The sequence below is a fragment of the Schistocerca americana genome, chromosome 2 (assembly GCF_021461395.2).
Source record: "Schistocerca americana isolate TAMUIC-IGC-003095 chromosome 2, iqSchAmer2.1, whole genome shotgun sequence".
In the NCBI taxonomy this organism is placed as follows: Eukaryota; Metazoa; Arthropoda; class Insecta; order Orthoptera; family Acrididae; genus Schistocerca; species Schistocerca americana.
In genome coordinates this window covers 1,109,217,020-1,109,242,864 of record NC_060120.1, presented here as the reverse complement: position 1 = coordinate 1,109,242,864, position 25,845 = coordinate 1,109,217,020, and the positions used below count along the sequence as shown (strand labels likewise).

Here is a 25,845-nt window from a genome sequence, read left to right as displayed (position 1 = left end):
GCTAGTTTGGATGGAAGTCATTAAAGCAAAGACGTTTTTCGTCGTGGCGAGATCTATTTACGAAATTTCAGTCAACAACTTCCTCTTCCGAATGCGAAAATATTTTGTTGAGCCCAACCTCCATAGGTAGGAATGATCATCAAAATAAAATAAGAGAAATCATAGCTCGAACAGAAAGGTTTAGGTGTTAGTTTTTCTCGCGCGCTGTTCGGGAGTGGAATGGTAGAGAGATGGTATGATTGTGGTTCGATGAACCCTCTGCCAGGCACTTAAGTGTGAATTGGAGAGTAATCATGTGGATGTAGATGTAGACTGTAGTGGAATGACAGTATACTTCCGCTGGACGCGTATACCTGAAAGCGGACTACTCATGGGCTCTTGATAATGGTCGAAGAGACCGATCCCCCTCCAAAATCGGGATCGGAAGGTGCATGCGCTCGGCTGCATTCCCGAACATCGGCGCGCATGCGCCCTCGGGACGGGCCGCTTGACGCCCCCTCCACGCGATCTCCAGCTGTCGCGACTCCCAGCAGCGGACGCAACATGGGATCAGTTGCTCCGTAGCCGCTGCGGGGTGCACACGCCGAGGGATACGTCCGGCGGTCCCCGGTTCGTATGCCGGAGTCGAGGCGCACCGCTGGCGGCAGAAGGCCGGTTCGTCCTGAAACCCACTGGCCAGCGAAGTCGATCTCGAGTGCGGCAGACTGGTTTAACTAGGATACGTCATTTAGAATAAGTCTGCGTAGCTTCTGCATTTGATCCTTCGAATTACCGGTGCTACATCATGTTTATATAGAGGCGGCAGGTAAGCCATCTGTCTTATCCTTCCAGATTCGCATGTCGGTATTCTGCCAATGTGAAAATTGCACCACGGGAGCATACTATGAAATATGTGCCCGCATTCGTGTACTGGTTTACTTCAGACAGCTCGTCACGCAATTGTTTGTGACTCAGCACTGAATGCACAGAAGTAGAATTTTGGGGGCAGTTTTTGGTGATCGTCAATGAATCCATAACTGTGATATCACTGTCTTATCTTTTGGCCTTGTTTTCCTGTTGCCAGTACTTTTTCTTTTTCGAATTTGAAGTAGGTACAGTGGAGGTTATGTAGCCACGGTAAGATTATAGGAAAACAAACCTATGAAATGAGAAACTCTAAATCTTCTCTAGACACGGCATCTTATTTGTCGCTCTGTTTTCTTATCTGGCTTCAATTATTCTTCCATATAACAGAGCTACATTAGTTATTCGATATACATTCGGAGCACGGCCCTAAGTAATTATTAATAATCCATGTCTCTCATAGTTTATCGCCAAAAATAAATTTCTCGACGGAGGGCATCTGACTGGCCTCGTAAACAGAAGCGAGTAACAAGTTTCGTTCGTTTTAAATGTTAAGAAACTACAACTATGTAGTCCCAGTTAAAACAATTCATATCTATGCGCCAAAATCCGTCCCATAAAACGTCTTGGCGCATTGTTGAAGTTTTTGTGATACCAGTTACACGACTTAAAGCTTTTTCTCATTTCTTAATGATCTCAGCGTCGTTCACAGTGGTGGTCTTTGAGTATAGAAATAGACAGTTTCTGACAAAGGAGGCGTTAATGAGGGAAAGTTCGTAGAGACATAATCCAGATCCAATAATAGTTGATCACACGTCGTCGCTTTAAGTGTATTTTGAAATGTCCAGAAAGCATTGGTTAAAGAACGAGGTTCCTACAGAATCTATTTTCTGACCAACAGCTTTCCCGTATGGCAGCGAGAAAAATTTTCGAATGAAACGACAGAGAACACTGGACTTGCACACGTGAGAGTTCAAAGCATACGCCAGTACTAGCGCCTATATACTATCTGAATCAGGGGCTACAGTAACTATTAGTATTGCCATGCATAATGCTCACAGTCAACTGTATATTATTTCTGAAGTAACATGTTAATCATTTTTCACCAGAAAGTGATAGTTCATTGTTGTTCAAGTCACCAATACAGAACCTGGTTTGATGCAGCTGTCGATGTTAGTCTATCTCAAGAAAATCTTTCCGGAGCTAATGCGTCCTAGATCTCTTGTATTTCTCACTCAGTACTTTATTCAAACCCAGATACATAATTTTCCGTAATATTGTGTCACACTACTTTTCAAAAACTTATTTTATACCTTGCCTATTGTGTTTAACGTCCACGTTACATTTCGATATTAGGCTACAATTCAGAAACTTTCACAAAATGGATTCCTGGAACTTAAATATATACCATAAGTTAAATTTTTTTTCCAGGTGAGTTGTTTCAACATTGACATGTCTGTTTTATATCCTGCTACGTACTGCCGCCATTTTTTATTTTCCTACGCAAGTGGCAAAATTCGTTTTCTACTTTCAGGCCTGATTTCCTGATCTCATTCCCTCGGTTTCACTTCAGTTAACTCCATTACACTCCGTTACCTTTGCTTTTCATAGTTTGATGATCATGTAATAATCTCTTCCCAAGACGCTATTCATTCCATCGTAGGTAACGGTTCATTCGTTTTATTTCATCCCTGATAACTCCAGAGTCCATAGGGTGTATTCCTATCAATATTTTCCCAGAAGTATATTCACAAAAAAGTTGAAGAGCGCAGTTGATGATAAAATGGGTCCATGGGCGCTACTATTTAGTTGGGTGTACTTGTTACTTTACAACGAAAATGTTGCACTCAATGAAGTTATGTGCTAAGACTCGTAAAAGAGCTCTCAGAAGTTTCTAGTTGTTGTGAAGAATGGTAGGTTGCTCCAAATGTAAAAAAAAAGGTAGGGAAAACGATACCTTAATACACCTATACAGCGTTAGTAGTCTACTGCTTGTCGTAATCCTATTATCCTATTGATTACATACTTAGGCGAGATGTTGCAAAGCGATATGAAGTGGAACGAACGTTGGAGGTCTGTAGTAGGGAAGGAGAATAGTCCACTTCGGTTTCTTGGGAGAATTTTAGAAGGAAGGAAGGAAAGGAGATTGGGTTTAGCTTCCTATCGACGTCGACGCCATTAGAGATGGAGCACAAGATCGGATTTTGTCAAAGATAGGAAAGGATGTTGGCCGTCCCCTTTGAGAGGAACCATACCGCCATTCCTCAGACCTAAATGAGGATGGCCGTTTTGAGCCGTCGTCCTCCCGAATGCGAGTGCAGTGTGGTAACGAGAATTTTAGAAAAGTGTGGTCCCGCAAGGGGTCACACACTGGACTCTAGTGCGATCTGTTCTTGATTAGATATCGAGTGTCTGGTATCCACATCCGGTCGTATTATAGTAAGATATTGAAGTGTCTCAGAGGCGAGCTGCTAGATTTGTTACCAGAAGCTTCGAACAGCACGCAGGTATTACGGAGATACTTCGAATCCAAAGGGGAATTTCTCCAGGGAAGGCGACGTTATTTTACAGGAACACTAGTCAGAAAACTTAGAATGAACATTTGATGCTGAATGCAGGAAGATAATATTGCCCTCAACGTACATTTTGCGTAACGACCACGCAATTAGGAGAACTTTGGGCTCTTGTGGGGGTATACTAGACAGCCGTTTTTCTCTCGCTCTATTAGCGAGTGGAACAGGAAAGGGAATGACTGATAGCGGTACAAGGCCCTCTTTGATAAGCACCATATGGTGACTTGCGAAGCATGTAGACCTATCACGATGTAGATGTGGAGGTGGGCAGATGCGTAGACGTCACTTAAATGGAAAATGAAGAAGGCAATGGGTACGACTGTCTAAAAACTCCCGTGCAGAGATTCGCTTGATTTGATGCAACTGTAATCCTGTGAGTGGCTCAATAGCCGGATCCCGTGCTGCCCTCCTTACGCATAGTAGGTCATTGTCCTGGCTACAGTGCCACTGTATGCTCTCGAAAGGGATTTTCGCCTTCGTGGTGTAATTTACCGACGTCAGTACTTGAAATGATATTAATTTTTTTCTTGATAAAGGTTAATGAACCGTTCGTTTGAAACCAATCGACAGTGCGCGCGTGTTCACTGGAGGGGCAGCTGTTTGCGGAGTAATATTACTGATATTTGCGGCGCAACGATAAAGCCGTAATTTAATTTAATTCATTTCGCGTCGGCCGTAGACCCCTGGAGTAAAAATAAAAGTCGTGTCACTTAAGCTAATAATTGTCTTCTTTCAAGCATACACTGTGGTAGTACCGTGTCAATAAGACTAGTGAGAAGTATAAACTCCTGCGTTCTTAATTCATATTTAACAACACGTGGCTTTTATCAACAGAAAATTTTTTATGTAAGCGTGAAGGTAATTTCAAAATTCCTAGGAATTTTGTGTTGCGCTTATGAGACTATCATTCTGTTTCATAGTAAACAGACTGAAATCGTAGCTACTACGAATGACCTTGACGAGCAACGACCATGGCAATTCGTAGCCAGTTCGCTGAAGGAACAAACACTGATTTCGTATTTATCCTTACAGAGGGAACCGTACGTTGTCTTCCAGAAAAGCTTCATTCCACTAGAAAAATGACAGAGTGACCTTCATCACAACTTTCATTGTTATCACTGTGTCTTTACGAATTCAAATGCAACTGTTTAGCATCCCGTCGATGGCGTTTTCACTGGACACGTTGCACAAGTCCCAGTTGAGGGAAGATGTGAATGGTAAAGGCCAAACCTTTCCTAAAGACCTCTCAATATAGGGAAATTATAGATAACCTAACTCTGGGTTTCATCATCCGTCCTCTCGAATACGAGTACAGTGCGTTACCATTACAGCGCTATCACTGTCGATTTGGTAGAGATGTCGTGTGTTCCTAAGACTTCGCTGTGGAGGTGCGGAGGGAAGAAGAAGAGATAAGTAATCAACTGTTTATTGTTCGGGTGACGTCGATTCTGCAAGAGATGGACCAGTCGGCCGGCCGAAGTGGCCGTGCGGTTAAAGGCGCTGCGGTCTGGAACCGCAAGACCGCTACGGTCGCAGGTTCGAATCCTGCCTCGGGCATGGATGTTTGTGATGGCCTTAGGTTAGTTAGGTTTAACTAGTTCTAAGTTCTAGGGGACTAATGACCTCAGCAGTTGAGTCCCATAGTGCTCAGAGCCATTTGAACCATTTTGATGGACCAGTAGCTGATTAAAAAGAGGATAGATAGGTGGATAACGAAAGTGATCTCGTTTCTAGAAATGAATCTTTGCGGCATCCATTTCACTGGGTAAGTATATGACATATACGTTGTTACAACAGTAATATGCGTTGCACCATTACAATCTGACAGCAATAGTTTGTCGTGACGTATTTTCTTTTGATGTAAGCTTATAACTTCGACCTTCTTTTAATTAAAAAAATAACTAGTCACTGTTAGCGACTACAGTGATCTGTATATTGTACTGAATGAAAGGAACTAGTCGTAATTTAAAATACACCATTAACCCCCACCCTTCCCCTGCAACTCCGAGTATTTAAAGAACCGAACTGCCGTCTGTAGATCAGTTTCACGACTTTGTATGTATCTTCAGTGGCATCTGCGCATACTGTCTACAAAACGAGTAGCATATAGAGTTAGCTGTATAAAAATATTAAACTGGAACATCGTGTTTGACGCTGAGTTGTTGTGGCATGAACTGTGAAATGGCGTTAAGTCGTTCGCCATTCATAACTGTGCGGATCTCTACGAGAGACAATTTTTAGAAAATGCCTGAAATTACGTTTAAAATTTGTTGCAAGTCGGTAAGTGCTCTCACCATCAAACACGGGATGTTTATATCTTGGGTAATTTGCGCTCCGTGTTAACAATAGCTAGTTTCCCACGGCACCCAGTTTCTATGACGTCATGTATCTTGAACTACGTAGGGAGGCCAGAAAGTATGCTTGCCATGTCGTTCTACGCTTAGACCGCTGTGCAGGGATATACATTGTCAGACGGGACGACGAATTTCGGGTTGCTTGCAGACATATTTCTGTTGCGGTACGGATAACAGCTGCATCGCAGTATGAATGTGAAATGGCACGGAAACTGGAAACTTACTCCAAAGTTGCGGTGTCCCTATACGATTCTTGTGCGCAAAAACGTCTAAACTGCACACAAAATCGTCGTAAAACTTTCGCGGTGTGTGAACCAAAGGCAAGGTCGCGTCCATCCGTAGAGAAATAGTGCAAACAATTCGGACGAGGCTGCATAGACGTTGAGGTGCTAGCCGGGAAGACGACGTCTTACCCCACACGATTTTCGTCTTATCGCTAGGATGAAAGAACATCTGTGGTGGAAGAAATTTTTACATAGATGAGTGCGTTCACACAGCGTTTCTCGAATGGCTCCATGACTGAATTTCTCTCGTCGAGGAAATGAATGCCTTGTTGTACGTTCCGATCATTGTTTACAGAGAAGCAGTAACTATGTTGAAAAACAGTGTCATGTGTCTGGGCCACTTTATAGTGGAAACTTACTCGTCCGTAGTAATAATATGAAACTTACTTTACGGTGTCCCCTCCTATGCCGTGCAATAATGTAATTTTGCAGGTGAGTTCAATGATATACGTGTTGCAAACACAGCAAGCAGTAGATGAAGAATAACTTAAAATCTTATGCCTGATGCTGAAGCTTTGCTTCGTAAACAGGGAAAAATTAGTAGGCAATAGACTTTAACATGGCATTAGTTTGTGGTGGTGTTCGAGAGAAAAAGTTTCGAAAAGGTTTACTTTATGTGTACGTTTTTTGGAAACAGGTAAGTGTTATTCTTCAATAGTAGGTTGAAAATAATCTGGGTAATTGCGAGCCGTGAGCTGTGCTGCATAAAGATATACATACAGTTTCTAATTTCGGCAACTTTAATGTTGGACTTACTGCGTGAAACCTTTAACGTACGATTGTACTGACTAACACGAGGGTACAGTTAAATGGATATCGAACGTGATCTTCACGTTTTTTGAAATGAATTTTCGCAGCATTAGCATCTCTGGAGGAAACTACGGGAAATATAAGTTCTTATAACAGTAATGAGTGTATTGACTGCTTTTTAAATTTAGTGACTGCTTATATGCAATAGTGAAAGTCGTCTACTTCTCACTCCTGGAAGCTCTTTGGCAGGCAACCTATAGTTGGGACTATCTGACTGGTTGTTTAGCATCATACGTTAACAGCATACGTAGTTTAACAACATACGTTTAGAGCACAGCGTTGTATGGTAGTGAAACAAGGACTGTGGGAAAACCGGAGCAAAAGAGAATACAAACATTTGAGATGAGGTGCTACAGGAGAATTTTGAAAATTATGTGGGCTAATAAGATAAAAAATGAGGAGTTTCTCCGCAGAATCGGCAAGCAAAGAAATGTATGGAGAACACCGACAACAGCAAGGGACAGAATAGTAGTATATCTGTTAAAACGGCGTGGAATGACTTCCATGACACTACAGGAAGCGGTAGAGGTCAAAAATTGTATAGCAGGACAAAGATTGCAATACATCCAGGAAATAGTTGACTACTTAGGTTGCAAGAGCTGCTCTGAGATGAAGAGGTTGGCACAGGACAGGAATTTGTGGTGGGGCGCATCAGACCACCCAGATGAAATGACTCAAAAAAGCAGCAAAAGAATATCAACTGAGAGTCTAAAATAAACATACAGTTACGATACCCTGGTGATGGAATGTCACCTTTATTTTTATAATTGGTTTAGCACCTGCTGTATAATACTGCCACTAATGGTGATGTCTTCAACACTACATCATCTCAGTCGGTAATGCAGGTAGATTCCTCGGCGTCATCAGCCAACTGGGCGTCCTCCGGTTTTAACGAAATATTATAATCTTTGCAATGCAATAAAAAAGACAGACAGACAGATGATACTACGACCGTTGCTGACCTTCTTTCTGTTCCTCATCCAAAATGATTCTATTACCTCCCTACCTTACATTAGGCAGTAGTCAAGATATTCTCTTATCTCTTGGAATCCAATGAAGACTTCCTTTGACGTTAAAGTTTTTCGCGGCGGTGTCCTTGTACAGGATGTGCAAAATAAAACTGGCCCGGAAACTGCACCGTAAGATGAAAGAAAAAGGCGACGCACCAAACAGGAATAATCCGAATGGGACGGAAATCGATGGATATGATGCACATGTGAAAATGCACGTGATAACAACTTCAGAAACAGTGGATAATTTATTTTAAAGAGCGCTGGTCCACCTCTGGCCCTTAGGCAAATAGTTATTCGAGTTGGTAATGACTGGTCGTCCTCCTGAGGGACATCGTGCAATCTCTGTCCAATTATTGCGTTAGATCGTCAAAATCGCGAGCTAGTTATAGGGCCCCGCCTATAATGCTCCCAGCTGTTTCGGTTAGCCCAAATCCGGCAATCTCACTCGCCAAAGTTGGTTTTGGCAAGCACGAAGACTAGCGGTAGAAACCCTCGCCGTATGGAGGCGGGTGTTATCCTGCCGAAATGGAAGCCCATGCTGGCTTTCCATGAAGGGAAACAAAACGGGGCATAGAATATCGTCGACATACCGCTTTGCTGTAAGGCTGTCGTGGATGACAGACAAAGGAGTCCTGCTATAAAAGAAGTGATACCCCGGACCATCACTCCCGTATGTCGGTCTGTAAGGCAGCCGACAGTCAGTTTGGTATCCTACCAACGTCCGTGGCACCTCCAGACGGGTCTTCGCTGCTCTTCGGGGCTCAGTTCGACACCACTCAATGAGATTACAGGCCGAAAACGTCTCTGGAGGCGCGCCGGGTAATGGTGGGATACCAACGTGATTGCCGCCCGCAGTACCGCCTGAGAACTTTGGTTTTTATAGCACTTCCCATTCGGTTGTCGCCCACGACAGCCTTACACTGCACCGGTACGTCGAGGTTATTCTACACCCCGTTTTGTTGATCTTATGTCGAACCAAAATGGGTTTACACTTCAGCTAGATAACGCCTGCCCGCACACGACGGGGCTTCTATTGTTTGTCTTCGTGTTCGCCAGATCCTCAGCCAGCGAAGAGCCGGATTCTCCCCAAATGATGACATATGGAGTATTATGGGCAGGGACCACCAATCAGTTCGGGATTGGACAGAAATTGGCACGATGTCCCTCTAGAGGACACCCAACAACTCCATCAGTCAATGTCAAGCCAAATAACCGCTTGCAAAATGGCCACAGGTGGACTAACGCGTTAATGAGTTGCTCACTTTGTGAAGCTATTTCTCTTATATAAATCATCCAGTTTCTCTGAAATTGTCATCATAGGTTTGTCTGTACATCTACATCATCGCTACCATTCGGATAATTCCTTCGATGTGCGTTTTTTCTTTATATTTCTGTTTCCTTTCCTTTTCTTAGTTTACTTTATTAACCCTAAGATAGGCAACACAGTCTACATCATCCAAGGCCGAATACGTAAGCAGGGTTGCCTATCTTCCAAGCCAAAGTAAAGCTCCGCCCTCCTGGTCTCAGATGGACTAGTTGGAACCGACTGAACGTCGTGTCATCCTCAACCAACTGGAGTCATTTAGAAAACGCGATGTGTAATGGTGTGTGGTCAGCACACCTCCCTCCGGCCGTTATCGGATTTGCAGACGTTCTAGACTCTACTTATGATTCAAATAGCTTCTCAAATGGCCTCGAGAGGCTGAGTGCTCCCTGTTCCAGTCGTTCCACTGAGAAAAATTCCCTGTCAGTACCAGGAACTGATTATGGGGCCTCCTGATGTGAATCTTGCTGATACTTAGGATAATGGAGTGTTTTCTGGGTCAGTCTTATTTCACTCACCCGACAGAAAATTTTACGATCCTCTAACCGTGTCAAAAATCATGCCATTGAAGATTATTTTCTTCATCTGGAGATGAAGGAAAATTTTACACAATAACTACCAGATATGAAACTTCCTGGCAGATAAAAACTGTGTGCCGGACCGCGACTCGAGCTCGGGACCTTTACCTTTCGCGGGCAAGTGCTCTACCAACTGAGCTACCCAAGCACGACTCACGCCGCAACCTCACAGCCTTACTTCTGCTGTACCTCGTCTTCTGACTTCCAAATTTTACAGAAGCTCTCATACAAACCATATAGTTGGCTGGCTTTGTAATTTCTTCACCTTGATTTCATGTGCCTTGCAATCATAATTATAGATTTCCCTCCAGCCTGTCCTTTCATCCATTTCTTTTATTTTCCTTTTGGTATTTTCCAGTACGCTAATCTGTAGTAATTCTAACACTTTTTTTGAATGGTTTCCACATGAAACGACTATTTCTCTCTCCATTACTTTAAGACATTTATCACACGGTGATCATACTCATTACTCTTCAGACCCATCGGAGACATACGCTTGATAAGTATTTTGTCTACCAAAAGCAATGCAGAACATTCTACTCTTTGCCCTGTCCCTCTAATTAACACCTTCTGCTACCCTACATAGAGAAAGTCATCCATTATTTCTATGTCATCATTGTCAATTTCCAGTTTTCTCTTTTCAGTGCAGTAGCTGTATATAATTTTGGTCTATTGTCAAGATTATTTTTGGACTTTTTGTATTATGTCTTCTATGTTGAAGTTAACTTGAACTGTATACGAACTATAGCACGTCAACAGCAAAACGAATGCCGTACAGATACGTTCATTAACACATACTGCATTTTACCCAGTTTATGTGCTTATAAACTCCGTCTGCAACTAATGAGCACAATTTTGGTGATCTCTTTCTCATAATCCTTTTTCACAAATCTGAATCTTCCACTCTGTTGAAGCAGTAGGATTCTTATAAACATATTCTTCAGCGTTAAAAGGGCCATTAGTAGATATGCAGAAATTCAGTAAAAATTATGCTCAAATATTTATAAAGACTATTTATTACAGAGATCATTAGGGATTATGGGAATATATAGCCACATTTTAAAAAATATTTAGAGGCTTTACATAAACTTAGATATCAGTGTCTAATCTTGCCACATGCATTTTACTTTTAGATTTGTACATGGTATATGTTAGTATTTATATATCTGTGAACAAAAACAAAGAGATTGTGTGGAATTTAAACAAGTAGAGCGATCGTGCTCTGAAAATCGGAAAAACGACTGAAGAGTGGCAGTGTAAAATGTTTTAAGTTCAGTTTTTCTTGAAAAAATGCGTTTTCAGTGTTTTTTGCTCTAGTTAATCGCTTGCATCACCGTAGACTGGATGGAGGTGCCAAACCGTGGATAAAGTCTTTCAAAGATGCGGTAATACATATCACATGGTCTTTGACGAACCTATGTGTACATCTAGGGTTCGGACGTGTAAAAGACGTGAGGAGTGGTTTTTGTTAGCTTCTGTTCTATTAGTTAAATTTCTGCACTTCTATCATCACAAATAGAACACAGTGCCTCAGTATTAACGACATTTGGAACCAAATCCTTTTTCATAATATTTTGCTGAAAATTGACGTTCTTGAGATCGTGGCTGTATACAAAATACATACTTAGTCGTGCAATGGACAAAGCAGCAACTATTCACTTTTAATAATTATATTTTTTAGAGCAACATTAGCTGTAGGAAGAAACAGTCGACAATAAATACAAACAACAACAATTTTAATTTAGTCGTGAACAGCCGGTAACGGCGCTGTTTGTGTAAATAAACAGCGTTATTAAGAATTTCTGGTTCCTTATTTCTTCTTGGCGTTAATTACCACGTAGAAACTTACTTATTGGCACCTAGAACCGGTCGGTTATCGGTTGCGGCACTTAGAACGTTTATAAAAAGTACATATTTTCTAATGTATCTCATTTTTTGGGCGATGCTGTAAGCAATATATTTCTGCGGTACCTGAACAGCTTTTCAAACTTTCGGATACAAATCAGTTACGTACAAACAGAGATACTGGATTGTCTTTTCGTTCTTCTTAGAAATGAGAGATTTGACACTTACAACTTCTTGTGTTTTCAGTCTTGAATTGTGAGTAGAATATGAAAAAAATATACAAATTGTCTCCTCGAAACAGTAAAAAAATGTGGTTCAGTCACACACATTGTTTTATATCTGCTTCGTGTCGTACGTGCTGTTGGTTGCACGTGAACGGTCGACAGCGTAGACAGCAGTGGCGTATCTAGCTGCCGCTCGCGGAACTGATCTGTAGATTTGCTTGAGAGGGGCCGATGAGGTGCTCTGCGCAGAGTGGTGCTGCTTGCTTCCCCTGGCCTCGTAACGAACAGCAGAGGCAGCATCCGGCAGCAGCTGCCAGCGGCATTAAGCGCTCTGCGCCTTTTCGGCCGCTACGAGAGCGAGCTTGAGGCCAAATTTTATCATGTTTTTCTTTTCCCTTACGCCTATTTTTTATTTATTTACTCAGAAGCAACCACTCAGATTACCGACTCGGGTTGAAAAGTGTTTCAGATTCTGCTCGCTCCATACACTTTTTTTCCCTCCTCATTCTGAACAACTTGACTTTGTAAATTAAGAAGCGTAGTCCATGATCTGCATCAAAGAAAGCATCGTAACAAATTCAATGTGTCTGAAGCGTGAGAAAGGAAAAAGGAGACGCAGAGCGCAGAAGGTTATAATGCGAAGAGAGTCATTGGAAAACTGAAACTTTCATTTCGTGGTGTAGAGTTGGATGGCGTGTAGTCATTAGATAACAAAGCTGTTGTCCTTGAAAGGTACGGATCGAGATCGACTCCTGCACCGATGCTCAGCTAAAATCACTCTGCGAATTACGAATCACATACGCTCATAGTGCCAGCGATTTGCTTCTTACTGCCAGAAACACCTTTTTTATTTCTCTTCCAAGTGTTACTAAGTACACTACTGGCCATTAAAATTGCTACACCAAGAAGAAATACAGATGATAAACGGGTATTCATTGGACAAATATATTATACTAGAACTGACATGTGATTACATTTTCACGCAATTTGGGTGCATAGATCCTGAGGAATCAGGACCCAGAACAACCACCTCTGGCAGTAATACCGACCTTGATACGCCTGGGAATCGAGTGAAACAGAGATTGGATGACGTGTATAGGTATAGCTGCCCATGCAGCTTGAACGCGATACCACAGTTCATCAAGAATAGTGACTGGCTTATTGGGACGAGCCAGTTGCTCGGCCACCATTGACCAGACGTTTTCAATTGGTGAGAGATCTGGAGAATGTGCTGGCCAGGGCAGCAGTCGAACATTTTCTGCATCCAGAAAGGCCCGTACAGGACCTGCAACATGCGGTCGTACATTATCCTGCTGAAATGTACTGTTTCGAAGGCATCGAATGACGGGTAGAGCCATGGGTAATAACGCATCTGAAATGTAACGTCCACTGTTCAAAGTTCCGTCAATGCGAACAAGAGGTGACCGAGACGTGTAACCAATGGCACCCCATACCATCACGCCGGGTGATACGCCAGTATGGCTATGACGAATACACGCTTCCAATGTGCGTTCACTGCGATGTCGCCAAACACGGATGCGACCATCACGATGCTGTAAACAGAACCTGGATTCATCCTAAAAATTGATGTTTGGCAACTGTGCACCCACGTTCGTCGTTGAGTACACCATCGCAGGCGCTCCTGTCTGTGATGCAGCGTCAAGGGTAACCGCAGCCATGGTCTCCGAGCCGATAGTCCATGCTGCTGCAAAGTAGCCTAACGGTTCGTGCAGATGGTTGTTGTCTTGCAAACGTCCCCATCTGTTGACTCAGGAATGTCGCGATACGATAAACCGCAATCGCTATAGGCTACAATCGGACCTTTATGAAAATCGGAAACGTGATGGTACGCATTTCTCCTCCTTACACGTGGAATTACAACAACGTTTCACCAGGCAACGCCGGTCAGCTGCTGCTTGTGTGTGAGAAATCGGTTGGAAAATTTCCTTATGTCAGCACGTTGTAGGTGTCGCCACCGGTCTCCACCTCGTGTGAATGGTCTGAAAAGCTGATCATTTGCATATCATAGCATCTTGTTCCTCTCGGTTAAATTTCACGCCTGTATTATGTCATCTTCGTGGTGTAGCAATTTTAATGGCCAGTAGTGTAATTTTGGGAATACGGAGCGGTTTCTCATATTCTTGCCATGGACATGTTATGCAGTGATGACTTTTATATTGTATGTTTGCAACAGTTATACGTTACGAAACAGCAGTGCCAGCGTTACCGAGAAGTACGATGCAGTGATCTTTGCCTGTCCGAAAGAACAGGCGGTGCTACGTCTACAGTCATCAATATACACAGGAAATCTGTACGCATTTACGAATATGAATCACAGTCGGCTGTATATAACGACAGAAATTGTGACACAAGGAAGACGTCTTATGGAAGTTTGTGTCTGGCCGTGATTCGTGCACGGATAGCCGAAGTGGATAAGGCGATCGATCGCTTATAGTGAGAAATGCATGCATGTCCGAAGGTACATGACATCGTTCTTCTTAATAACACAGGCACTGGTGTTTCGTATTTATGAGCGACAATATCAGGCCCTAGACTTCACAGTAAATGAGTCCTTCCTGGACGGGAATACACGGAACGTGCGAGTGCATGTTGTGACACGAGGAAGAAGGCATCTGAAAGTTAGGGTCTGGCCGTGATTCGTGAAACTGATAGGCCAAGCGATTAAGGCGACGGCTTGCGTTAATCAGGAATCCGGGTTTCGAGCGCCAGACCGGCACAAACTTTCATTGTCGTCTTTCTAATGTACATTCGAAGGTGATTCATATTCGCAGCTGCGAGTACATTTCCTGCAATTACTCATTAAAAAGCGGTAACCTGTAGTAACGTGCTGCAGATGGCCTTATTACTCATTCTAAAGCATCCTGAGACATATGTAATTCCTGTAGTCGTACTACTAACTAGCCGGTTAAGTATTTTCTGTGGTCAGAGGAAGGAAACCACTTACAACCATTAAAGGGACAAAGCGTAGTTGCGCCCTTTGGTGTTCGAAGCAACCGTTGAATTGACGACAAAACTACCTTAGGTTTACAGACCCTATGACTTGCTTTTGCTTTTATTCCATCGTAAGAGTATGAAACAGGTAGCCTCAACGCATGCGTGTACGCGCCGTGGCGTGTTCTGTCCGATACCTTCATGCCTGTCGGGTTACATCCGAATAGTGTCAAAGGCAGTATGAATATGCTGCTGCAGTGTCTCCACATCTGGAATGGGCTCTGCATACAGGATACATTTGAGATGCCCCCTTAAGCAGAAATACCGCCGGTTGAGATTCGGTGAACGAGCAGGCCAAGCAAATGAACCCCCTCCTCCGATCCATCGACTGGAGAAGACACGACTGAGATGCGTCAAGACGTTAAAGGCGGAGTGGGCTGCAGCACCGTCATGTAGCAGCCACATAACCCTTCGAATCATCAGTGACACTTTTTCCAGCAGAGGAGCCAAAATCACCCGCAAGATACAACATATTTCCGGCCTGTTATGTGGCGTGGAAGAAAGACTGGTCCCAAAATACGATCGCCAATTATCCCGGCCCACAGATTTCGGCTGCATCGATACTGTCACCATACCGTGGGGGTCCTGCATACTGCCCCACAGATGACTGTTAAGAAAGTTCATGATGCAATATTGCGTAGAACCGGTCTCATCTGTGAATAGGGTGGATGACGTTAATCCCGGAATGGTAGTTGCCTGGTGAAAAAACTAGTGACATAGCTGCTTCTGATGTGGAAAGGCTGTCGCTAGTGAGCTCTGCACACGCTGTAACTGATACGGGGAGTAACAATTGTCCTGCAGAACGTTCCACACGGTCGTCTGGCTTACCCCGTACTGGCAGGCCAACTACCTGGTACTGACACGGCGCGGCTGTCGCCCTCCACAGTGTTAACAGTCTGATGTCCGATCACTTCGGGTACGTTCTTCATGACACTGTCTCAGACAAACGGCAGTACACTGTTGCAGACATTGAATGCTGTCGTTTTTGTCGGCGGGGACAGGTCTCCCGATTCAACCTTGCTAACCGCCGACAGTTGCCATTTGCCTTTCCGAGAATAAACACCATGTCGGCAAGCTCTCAGTTCGAACACGGAACCATTGTCTACAACGCTGTATCACAGCCACTATAAGGTGAGTCAGCAAGAGAAATGAATTGGACACAACATTACCGGTTACTGTGGCAGGAGACGAACAGTGCCACCTTCTGGTAGGAAACCATGCATACTGTACGTTTGGCTGCATGGTACTGCTCGAATTAGACCGCAGTCGTTGTAACAAAGTATGATTGAATAAATGGCGTCAAGCATGGAATCCATGTATTTTTTGTTCCATTTTCTCTCATCGATCAATCCCTAGGGTTTGTACAAGGTGGAAAAAAGTACCCTCTATATTCTTTCTTATCTGCCTCAAAAAACATACTAATTTAATCTTTGTTGACCTAAATATTTGGTAGTGTGTTATGGTGCAATTGACAAATTTAAGACCTTTGCTTAGAGCGTGGAACATTTTCGGACAGATGCGAACAATCATAACCTTCCTTCTCTTCTACTGTCCTGAGGGGACGGCATGTCGCTTATTGAATTTGGCAATTTCAGTGATTTGGGGTGCCAGGTTGCCCTTCCTGTAGCCACTGATACGACGCCAGGACGGTGTACAAACCGCCTGAAAACCACATTCAGGATGGTTAGCGTAACGGCCTTCGTCGATAATCCGCCAGGTTTATCCGATGTGGGCCGGCGCACCTTCCTGATGCCACAGAAACGGCGTGTCCACACGAGAGTGTTTATCCCTGAGGGTCATCAGCAACCATGTCCACCCCTGTAGCTGAGTGGTTTCTGGCACGGTAGCGCAGCGTGTTCGGTCAGAGGCCTGCTCGCCCTCAGTCATAAAAAAACTAAGTAAAGGAATCAACGATAAACTTGAACGGATGTCTTGTGACGTCCGCCCAGACCAAACGCAACGAACAATACCGGTAAAAAAAAGAAAAAAGAAAAAAGAGTGGTCAGCGTGACGGACTGTCATGCCAATGGGCCCGGGTTCGACTTCCGGCTGGGTCGGAGATTTTTCTCTGCTCAGGGACTGGGTGTTGTGTTGTCCTCCTCATCATCATTTCATCCTCATCGGCACGCAAGTCGCCGAATTGGCCAAAGAGACTTGCACCAGGCGACCGGTATACCCGACGGGAGGCTCTAGACACAAGACATTTAATTTCATCGCTAACGATAAGACAATTTATTATTCATTGTTGCATGTAAATGGCAGTTTGGTTACGTACTTCACATCGGAATTAGTGATAATAATTACAAAAATAGTTATATGAGGAGCAGAACCGAAAGTCTCATGCACAAAAAATGCGTAGCCAGCAAAAAGATCCAGAAAAATGGTAAGCATAGTGTCAGAATTATGTAAATAGTTTCTAAATCTGTTTTCATTGTTTTTTGTCGAAGATTCTAATCAGAATTCTTGATAAAACGCTTAATGTTCAGTGATGTGTAATTACAAATTGTTATCTAGACAGAATTGTGTTTAACATGTTTTCCGCTTAGTTAACGCAATACCTCTCTGTCACGAATATGACCTGTCTGTAACACAGATTTTTGTGGCATATTCGCCCCTCGAATATTTTATTATTTGGGGCGCAGTGCTCATTACCAGTTGTAAAATTTCGCGATCCGAATAAAACAATACGTCTCGCTCTGATGTATATTAATTGTGTGTCAGACCACAGCCCTGTTATTCGAGTGTGAAGTGGCTCGTAAAGAGACGGTAATGTGAAAATTTGTAATTACGGTTTTTTAAACTATTTTGCTGCAATTTGCAACAACTGAAACAGGGAATTACAAGCAATGCAACCCAACTCCTACATGAACCGCTGCATACACCCTTTGGGTGTTATTCGTGTATGCGACCGCAGGTACTAACAGACGGGTGAGAAATGTGTGAAAATAAAGTAGAAATTAATACATAAGATAAAAACAGTAATTATCTTCATCGAACCGCTTAAAAAGCGCCGTACTAAGGGGAAAACTGGACTAGAATTGGAAAGAGCCTGGGTTAAAATCCCTGTCCGGCCACTAAAACGAAAATTTTCTGTATTATCCCGAAAACGCATGGGGCAAACACCTTTGAAAAATACTTTCAGGAGATAGAGCTCTACAGCTGTTACCTACTTGAAAAAATGTCATATTACCGCTTTGAGCTGTCGGTAAAATACTTTATTTACACAATCATCGTCTGATCATCATCAGATTATCACTTAATAGCATTCCCAGTGTCATCTTAGGGAAAATATTAAATCACTGAGGTCAGGTGATAAAAACAAGAATAATACTCTGTTATCATATCGTAATGCAAATTACGTCGTCACTCTATAAAAAACCTGATGATGATCAGATGAGTGAAACTGGTTGTATGCAATTCAAGACGGTAATATGGCATTTTCGAAAGCATTTAAAATCGTTTTGGACCACTTCCTTTCATGCCGTTCCTCAATAATATCTTATACTCCGTCTCTGATGACGTCATTGTCTTCTGTTTTATCCTTCTGTTTCGAAAGGATATGTCAAGACTGTTCCTGCGTCAACTAATGAAAAAAGGGTTCGAACTTTTTGTGTGACGATTACGAACAACCTTTTTTTGTATATCTTACGGAACCTGTTGATGATTTGTTGGATATGTTGTGACGTAATAAATGTTTAACACCCTTCGAAAAAAAGAGATTTGCAGCATTAATTGAGACGAAATGCTGGGCATAATAGCACACGCCAGAGATTACTTTGTAAACTATGGTGGAGTGCTCATAAGTAATGCCCGCGATTTTTTTCTTATCCTGTGCTGAATGTTGGATGAGGTATTACACGTCATGCGTATCACTCGGTCGATTTCCGCACTTAGCTGACTCGAGTTGCAATACTCTGCGGCTGTAGGACTCCTAATTGTAGCGTGTAACATAGCGGCGTCTAACGTCGGTGCATGGGGAAGAGCGTGCTGTAAGTGGACTTCACACCGCACACAACGTGCATCCCACTGCAATCCGTAGAAGAATGAAACCTGTGTGCGGTGACGATTGTATCCACATTGGTGATGTGCGACATCAGCAACAATCCCACTTCCTGTGCTCAAACGGCTCTGAGTACTATGGGACTTAACTGCTGTGGTCATCAGTCTCCTGTGCTCACTATCATCGATCATCCTCCATACAGTCCCCATTTGGTCCCATCGGAATTTTATCTGCTTCCAGAACTTAAAGAGCACCGTCGAGGGCTTTGCTTTGATAGTGATGAACCGGTGCGAGCAGAGGCGAGATTGTGCCTCTGCCAAAGAGTCAAACACTCTAGAGTGACGGTATCAACAGAATGCTCTCTAGTTGGGTGAAATGTGTTCGCCGTCAGGGGGACTAGGTTGAGAAACGAATATGCAGATATGGAGAATGAAGATGTAGAATGTTAATAACGTATGTTCTATTTAAAAAAACTTTAAGAGTTTTCGCATAAAAAATCCAGAGGCATTGCTTTTCAGGATGCCCTCGTAGTTACCCTGCGTTGTAGAACTCTCACGTGTGAGAGTCTACGTGCTGTATACCACGTTTCCATTATCACAGGCGGCCGGGTTGGCGAGCGATTCCAAGCGCTTCAGTCTGGAACCGCACGACCGCTACGGTCGCAGGTTCGAATACTGCCTCGGGCATGGATGTGTGTGATGTCCATAGGTTAGTAAGGTTTAAGTAGTTCTACGTTCTAGGGGTCTGATGACCTCAGCTGTTAAGTCCCATAGTGCTCAGAGCCATTGGAACCATTATTACAAATACTGTAAACACTTAGAGTGCCACGCCCGTGACATCACGCTGTCGTCAGTGTGGAAAACATAAAACGCAGTCCTCATGCGGAACAGGTTAGTGAGGACAGCCATGCCCCTAATATTACGGAGATGGCTTTCTTCCGGAAAATCGTAATATTACGGGCATGACACTCTAAGAGTTAAATGTAGTGACGACCCAAAATATTATGGGCACCTCGTTAATTGGGTGTTGGTCCACCTTTGTAAATAAATACCGCTGCGATTCTTCATGGCGGGGGTTGGGCAAGTCATTGATGGGATTTCGTAGGATGCATATGATCCGCAGTAATGTATGCTTAGTCCTCTAGCCTACTACCACATGTGCCATGGAAAACAACGTGAATGTGGCCCATAGCGTGGCATAATAATGGTCGCTGCCGACCTGCGTCCGTGTCTCGGTGAATATCTCGAGGCTCGACCATGGCTCTTGTGTAACAGGTAACGTGATTTCAATCCAGCGACGCGACACGGTCCAATCTCTACGATCCCGTGCGTCGTATTTGTCAATGCCGTTGAATTAAACGGGAGTATGTATCCGCCATCTTGTTTGGAGTCACCTGTTGAACAACTTCCGCTGGATGGTGTGATTTGAAATACTCGTCTCTACCAGCATTGTGCTCTGTTGGCAAATCTGCCACAGATCACTGCTCTACGTTGCGTTGCGTTTGTCACCCATATTTTCTGTGAGGCGTGGACATCCATTACCTCGCCGCCTACCCTTCTTGTTTGACCTGAGCTGTTGGCAGTCGACTTCCCCGCTAGGGGCCTGTGTCGTCATCGGAATGATACCCCATTCATGTCTGCACCGCTTTTATACTTTCCTTACCATGTCACGTGGCCGCAACACCAGGCTGCATCCAAACGCGCTGCGGGCACTGATTCAAATTTTTCCTCTAACCGGAAATGTGCGAGGGGCGTTCAATTAGTAACGCAACACACTTTTTCGGAAAGCATACTGATTCCAATATACGCTATTATTCCCCACTTGTTTGACTACAAGGCCGTGATATTTAACATAGTTTCCTTTCAACGCGACGACCTTACGCCACATTCTGCTGGCAGCACCTGTGTCTGCATGTTGCCACTCACCGGTCTAAATCGTTCACTTGGCCAAAAGCGTGGATGTTGGAAGGTGCGAGATCAGGGCTGTAGGGTGGATGAGAAAGAAGAGTCAAATGAAGTTTTGTGAACACCTCTCTGGTGCGCAGACTTGTATGAGGCCTTGCGTCGTCATGGGGAAGTTCGTTTGCAGATAATCCTTCGTTGCTTTGCGCTTTACCGTCTTCTGTTAGGCGGCAAGGAACTCTCCGGGCACACATGTTTGAACTCCCCAACTGCTGGAAGAGTGTGCCAGTGCTACCAACAGAGACGTCCAGTAGAGCAGCGAGGTGTTTGATTGTGATCCGTCGATCACCAAGAATAAGAGTGACCGCACGTTCCAATACTACAGGGGTCACAGCTGTATGCGATGGTGCGGGACGGCTTGCCTAACAAGTTCTTGTTTACTGCCAGGTCTCCGTAGACATTCTATATTCCGCATTCCTTTACACACGCCATTTTGAAGGCTGCGACCTATATGGGCTGAAGCGGGATTATTTTACTTTGTCCTATAACATACTCCGCATTTTTCAAGCGAAAGGACTCGAGAAAAATGTGTTACATTACCTACTGAACGACCCGGGCATTTAAAATAGTTTGCTATGATGCACACGTGGCGTATGACATTTTAGTTTAAAATCTGGCAGGTGAAGACGAAACAGTAGCAACTAGTTCCTGCAAAATAAACTTTATAGCGGCTTTTTGTTTGTATATACAGGGTGATTTTTTTTCACCGTATACAAGTTCGAGGGATTGGTGGATGAGAGGATACGAAACAGAAAATATGTAATGAACTTATGTCCGGGAATGCATGGTTTCCATGCTAGAGACCATTTACTCAATCATACATTATTACAGAGACTGCGGTATAATACGCGCTGTACCATTCAGCTATAGTTACAGTGTGTATGCTTCTCTCCGAGAGGACGGTGTTGTTCCTCATACGTCTTGCCCAAGTGCCCTCTCCCCCCACAATAACTGGTAATGTTGTCACCGATCCACTTCTCTTGTTAACGTACCTTGTAGCGTTGTACACAATGGTTCCGTATTCGAATCGCGAGCTTGCCGACATTGTCTTTACTTACTGAAAGGCACATGGCAACGGGCGGCGGGTAGCAAGGTTGAATCAGGAGACGTATCCCCGCCGACAACAATCACAGCATTCACTGTTCACATCAGTGTTTTTGCCGTCTGTGGCAGTGTCGTTTTTGGGAAGCAGGAAATCATGAAGGACGTACCCGAAATGTCCAGACACCAGACTTATTAATACCCTGGAAGGCGACCGCTGTGTCAGTACCAGGCAGTTCTCCCGCCAGTGCAGTGTAAGTCAGACTACCGTGTGGAACATTCTCCATGACAATCGTTACTCCTATTATCACTTACAGCGTGTGCAAGGCTTTCCAGCGACAGACTTCCCAAATTCGGAGCAGTAATGTCACTGGTTTCTTCACTGGGCAACTACGATTCCGTGATTTGTGTCACCCATCCTATTCACAGATGAGCTCACCTTTACGCGTTGTCGTATAATGAACTTTCATAACAGTCATCTGTGTGATAGTACGCATAATCCCCAAGGTTTGGTAACAGCGAATCATCAGGGTCGGTGTGGCCGGAATGTGTGGGCCGGGATAATTGGCGACCGTATTTTGGGACCAGTCTTCCTTCTACGTCACCTAATGGGCTGGAGCTATTGACTTTTCTTGCAGGAGTCTTTTGCCTCCCCTGCTGGAAGAAGTGTCACTGATGATTCGAAGGGTTATGTGGCTGCTAGATGATGGTGCTCCAACCCACTTCACCGTTAACGCCAGGACGCATCTCAATCGTGTCTTCCCTGGTCTATGGATCGGACATGGGCTCCAGTTGCAAGGTCTGCTCGTTCACTGGATCTCAACCCACTATGGGACCATCTCAAAAGTATCGTGTATGCAGAGACCATTCCAGATGTAGAGCCAGTGGAACAGCGTATTTATACTTTCTTTGACACTGTTCAGATGCAGCCTGGCCGATGTTAACGTGTGAGACAGAACATGCTACGACGGGTACATGCATGCGTTGAGGCACATGGAGACCATTTTCAGCACATACTGTAAGTGTGGCCGCATGGTACAGCGCGTATTAGACCGCAGCCTCTGTAATAATGTATGATTGAGTAAATGCTCTCTAGCACGGACCCCATGAATTTCCGGATCTAAGTTAATTAGACCTTTTTTGTTCCGTTTCGTCTCATTGATCAATCGCTAGAGTTTGTAATCGGTGGGAAAAATCACCCTGTACAATGAAGGTATGTATTGTAGACGCTGAGTACAAATTAAATATCTAAGTTATTTTTCGTTTGAGTAAGTAAAAATTCTAGAAGCAGTCGATGATTTATCTTTTAAATACCGCTGTCCTTTTGGAGTGAAAACTATGCACTACGGCATTCACACTAGAAGGTTTTCGGATAAGCTTTTGCATTTCTGGTGTTACTTCTAAATGTAGTGTATAATGGCGTACATTGAGTTATTTCGTTGCCTGCTACACTAGATTGTGTTAGACATCAGACACAAAGTATGTTTACAGTCGAATCCCGCGATGTGACATTATAGGTCCTCTTTTTACTTTTACCTAACATATTCAATATCTATCTCAGAGTGTTTTACGGTAGCACGACTGAATAGCATGTCAGCATCCACTGAGTTTCAAATGCCGAGCAATCAACGTCACCGCCATTGTCTCTAGTACTTATAAGGGGCGATGAAAAAGGTTCCGTCTGAGAACGTTACTGAAACGTATATGGAACGTAGTGGGTAGCCGACTTTGGTATATGAGCGCCGGCATGCAGATGAGTGATCAATGTGGCATACTTGATAATTAGAATTACAAACAGTCTAAGGTGGAAAGCACACATAGGAAATGTTATAGGGAAGGGAATTAAGATTGCGTTTTATTGGCAGGACATATCGAAGATGCAAGAGATGTGCTAAATAATCCCAAATAGTCTTCTGCTGAAGTATTGCTAGAGGATCTGGGGTGGACATTATAAAAACAATGGCGTTTCCCGTTGTGACGGGACCTTCTCACGAAGTTTCATTCACCAGCTTTCTCCTCCGCAATCGAAAATATTTTATTGACATCGACCTACATGGAGAGCAACGATCATCATAATAAAATAAGGAGTTCGTTCTTTCCCCGCGCTGAGAAAGAATAATACAGAATTATTTTTAACGTAGTTCGATCAACCCTCTGCCAGGTACTTGAGAGTGATTTGCGGAGTATTCGTGTATTCGTGTAGCTATAGAGGTAAATAACGTTTTAAAATGAGGCAGCTCGATAGAATAACTCCATTTTTGGTGTAAGGTAGAACGAACATGCGAAATCACTAATAACAATTGTGAAGTCTTTATTTCAAACAAAAGAAACCACTTCACACAGGAAAACGTCATATTATGGATGATTTATACCAGCTTTTCACCCTAGCGTATAAAGACCGGCAATGCTTATTACCTGCAGTTTTAGACGTAATTTGTACATCCGCCGTGTCATAAAGAAATGGTTTTAAGCAACGGAACATGTGTGACTATTCGTACTTTTCTCTGGGCTTGCCTTCGGTATGTGCATTTTTAATCAGTTTACCGTTCTTACACACAGAGCCAGGTGTGTTTCTGCAGGTAGTGAGTGTTACTCATCTGTTCTGATTAAATGAAACCAACTTGGACTATATTTATATAAAGGTATGCTACTTGAATGAGGGCTTTACACTTCGGTCTCAGCGTGCGACCTTTCTAAGAAGTACATTTAATTTCGCCATGCGTGGCACCACTAAATTACATGTAAACCCCATTTCTGCTTTCCTGCCAATTGTACAAGTGAGATTCACGCTTAAACGGCTTGATTGCTGAAAGAACTCTTCTTTGAGCTTTTGCGTGAGAGGATGTTTCCGTGCCGCAGAGCCAGTGATGTGTCAATATTTAGTCTAGACTGTCGCGTATGTGATTTTAGTTGTGTCGCTAGATTTCATTTTATCTCCTCTTTTCCATTTGTTTTAGCTACAGACTCATTTAAAGGACTTCGTTGTGTGTCTCTGTGTCTGGTACTTCCGTCGCAGGGCGTATTTTTAGAATACCCTTTTAAACATTTGTCATTTTACATACACGTGTCTTTAATGGAAAACATTTCGAATCGTCCATAAACATTCCTTTGTCGGTTGCCAGAAGATCGTACTGTCGTCGCTGCATAAGAAATTCAGTCATGCGAGGAGTCTAAGTATTCATAAAGCTAACTTCCGTACAAATTGCAAGGGTCATTCCAAAACAAATGTGGAATTTGTTTCTTAAACTCTATCTTATTTTCTATACCTTTGATATTTTTACGGGATGTTAATGCACTCATGAGGGACAAAACGTTATTTTTCCACATAATCTCCGCCCCTTCTAACTCCCTTACGCTACTGTGGAATTACGGCTGGTATACTTCCACGGTATAAGTCATGACGCGAACGTTTTAACAGATTTTCAGCAGTCGTCGCAGGGGAGTCATCGTCTTCATAATTATCTCATTCTACCAAGACTTTTCTTCACGGCTGCCGGGTGAACGTTTCAATGTTGTCCACCCAAACTTTATGATCTCGGTACTTCTCATCGACTTGTGGCCGGACTTCATCATGCACCAGCAAAACATACTGTTTGTGTCGATGTTTCCGAGAGCGAAACGTTCGAGCATGAGTGTGTGGCACATATGCGACGGAATTAATAGTAATTCCGTATAGTATGTGATGTCCACAAAGAACAGTCCTTCTGGCAGAACGGACACGAGAGCCGTCACCATATCTGCTGAAAGCACAGGTTTGAATTTCTTTTTCTTCGGCGAGTTTACGTGACGCCTCCACAGATAACGCTTTCGTCTCCAGTTCAGAGAGGCGACCACGCTTCATGCCACGTCACAGTTTGTGCAAGGAAGTACACTAGAGAATTCTGGACCGTTCCAACAGTCCGGATGTCACGATGTCATCAGTGTCTCTTTGTCAGAATGCGAAAACAAACTCGGAACCCACCTGGTGCTCGCAATGTTTCAAT

General features: G+C 43.5%; 1 protein-coding gene across 1 annotated transcript in view; it reads left to right on the top strand.

Moving 5' to 3' along the window:
* Positions 1–578: 578 nt before the first annotated feature.
* The window catches only part of LOC124595302 (PDF receptor-like), a gene marked incomplete at its 3' end in the record, with an annotated part of 401,917 nt that continues 376,650 nt past the window's right edge, over positions 579–25,845 (top strand). The window contains exon 1 of the mRNA XM_047133989.1: positions 579–805. The remainder of the gene's footprint in view (positions 806–25,845) is intronic.